The sequence below is a fragment of the Lathyrus oleraceus genome, chromosome 3 (genome assembly GCF_024323335.1).
Source record: "Lathyrus oleraceus cultivar Zhongwan6 chromosome 3, CAAS_Psat_ZW6_1.0, whole genome shotgun sequence".
In the NCBI taxonomy this organism is placed as follows: domain Eukaryota; kingdom Viridiplantae; phylum Streptophyta; class Magnoliopsida; order Fabales; family Fabaceae; genus Lathyrus; species Lathyrus oleraceus.
The window spans coordinates 302,452,497-302,455,246 of NC_066581.1; the positions used below are offsets into that span (position 1 = coordinate 302,452,497).

Here is a 2,750-nt window from a genome sequence, read left to right on the forward strand (position 1 = left end):
AATCTCCCTCCTATAAACCTTCCAGATTTCAAAAACATTTTTCCTTCTTTAACCGAGATGGCAGAACCAGCTCGTGCTCTTAGAGATTACGCCGCTCCATCGCAAGATGAACCGCATTCAAGTATTGCTCCGCCCGCAATCGAAGCAAACAACTTTGAACTTAAACCTTCGTTGTTGCAGGCTGTGCAACAGAACCAATTCTCTGGAAATCTTACCGAAGATCCAAACCTTCATTTATCCGTATTTGTTCAATACGCTGATACTGTTAAAGCTAATGGTGTCACTTCAGAGGCAATTCGACTTCGTCTTTTTCCTTTCTCATTAAGAGATAGCGCTAGAAGATGGCTTCAATCTCTCCCTTCCAACTCAGTCACCACATGGAACGAGTTGAAGAAAGTTTTTCTTGCCCGATATTTTCCGCCAAGCAAAACAGCTATGTTAAGAGCCCAGATAAACGGATTTAAACAGAAAGACAACGAGTCTCTTTTCGAAGCATGGGAAAGATACAAAGACATGATGAGACTTTGCCCACACCATGGTTTGGAAGACTGGTTAGTAATTCACACATTTTATAATGGTCTCTTATACAATACAAGGTTAACAATAGACGCCGCTGCAGGTGGTGCACTAATGAACAAACCTTACGCTGATGCTTACCAGCTTATCGAGAGCATGGCCCAAAACCACTATCAGTGGGGAACCGAACGAACGAATGTGGAAAAACCTCAACCGAAAACTGGCATGTACGAGATAAGTAACCTTGATCACGTCAATGCAAAAGTGGATGCTTTGGTCCAGAAAATTGAAAGTTTAAACGTATCACCTCCAGCCGCCGTGGTTGCTATAACTCAGAATTGCGAGGTCTGTGGAATCCAAGGCCACACTCCTGCGGAATGTCAACTCTTGACTGGAATCCAAACAGAGCAAGTAAACTATGCTCAAGGAAGCCCCTATTCGAATACCTATAACCCAAATTGGAAGAACCATCCAAACTTCTCATATAAGAGTAATAATGCTTTATACGCGCCTGGACAGTCTCTAAATCAAGCCCCATCTATATCTCCAGGATATCAGAAACCGAATCCTAACAATAATACCCCTAGAAAATCCAACTTGGAAATCATGATGGAAAACTTTATAGCTTCCCAACAACAAACCAATAAAGATTTCTTAAACCAGAACATACACACTGGCGAACAACTAAAACAACTAGCAAGCAAAGTAGATGCCCTGGCTACCCATAACAAAATGCTAGAAACGCAAATATCTCAAGTAGCTCAACAACAAGCACCTACTGCTGCACCAACTGGTACATTCCCTGGACAGCCCCAACCCAATCCGAGAAGCCAAGCTCATGCAATTATATTGAGAAGTGGAACGGAAGTGGAAGGACCGTCTGACCCAAGGATAGAAAACCAAAACCCTAAGAAATCTACTGAGGAAAGTGAACCTAAGGAAAAGGAAGAGAGTAATAAGGAAACCCTAGAAAAGAAGGAACCTTATGTACCTCCACCACCTTACAAACCACCTATACCTTACCCTCAAAGGCTTGTTAAAACCAAAGATGTAGGCCAATTTAGAAAATTTGTTGATCTCCTTAAACAATTAAACGTTACAATTCCGTTTACCGAAGCTATCACGCAGATGCCCTCATATGCTAAATTCTTAAAAGAAATTCTTTCTAATAAGAGGAAACTTGAGGATAGCGAAACCGTTACACTCCCTGCCGAATGTAGCGCTATAATCCAAAACATGCCCCCTAAACTCAAGGATCCGGGTAGTTTCTCTATACCCTGTCACATAGGAAAATTTGTCATCGACAAAGCCTTATGCGATTTAGGAGCCGGAATTAGCGTTATGCCTTTATCCATATGTAAGAAACTGGAAATGGGAGAATTAAGACCGACCAAAATGTCTGTGCAATTAGCAGATCGTTCCATCAAATATCCTGTAGGAATCCTTGAAAACGTTCCCGTACGCATAGGTCAGTTTTACATTCCCACTGACTTCACAATTATGGACATTAGAGAAGATGATACGACACCTATTATACTAGGAAGACCATTCTTAGCAACTGCCGGTGCAATCATAGACGTAAAACGAGGACGACTCACCTTCGAAGTAGGTGAAGAGAAAATTGAATTCATTCTTTCCCAATTCTTGAAAGCACCTGCAATAGAAGATACATGTTACTTCATGGATATCATCGATGAATGCATAAAAGAAGCAGAGTCAGGAGAAGACAAATCATCAGACTATCTTTTAGAGGACAAATCTAAACAATGCCTAGCAATAACACCGGATCCTACGCAGTGTCTTAACAAACCAACCCCTGATTTGAAAACACTTCCCAAAAATCTGAGATATGAATTCCTAGACTTAGAACTTGAACGACCTGTGATAGTTAATGCAGATCTAGGAAGACTCGAAACAGAAAAACTCCTACATATCTTAAGAAAATATCCAACCGCACTAGGATACCACATCAACGATCTCAAAGGAATAAGCCCTTCTATTTGTATGCACCGCATCATGTTAGAAGAAGATTGTAAAACCTCTAGGGAACACCAGAGAAGACTAAATCCGATCCTAAGTGAGGTAGTAAAGAAAGAAATAACCAAGTTATTAGAAGCAGGTATTATATATCCTATATCTGATAGCAAATGGGTTAGTCCTGTACACGTTGTACCAAAGAAAGGAGGCATAACCGTTATTGAAAACGAAAAAGGAGAAACTATAACTAAACGAAT

The 2,750-nt window shown here is 40.7% G+C and overlaps 1 pseudogene; it reads right to left on the bottom strand.

Annotated features, from left to right (window-relative positions):
- Nucleotides 1-442: 442 nt before the first annotated feature.
- LOC127133818 (uncharacterized) lies at nucleotides 443-542 on the bottom strand (annotated as a pseudogene).
- Between the last annotated feature and the right edge of the window lie 2,208 nt (nucleotides 543-2,750).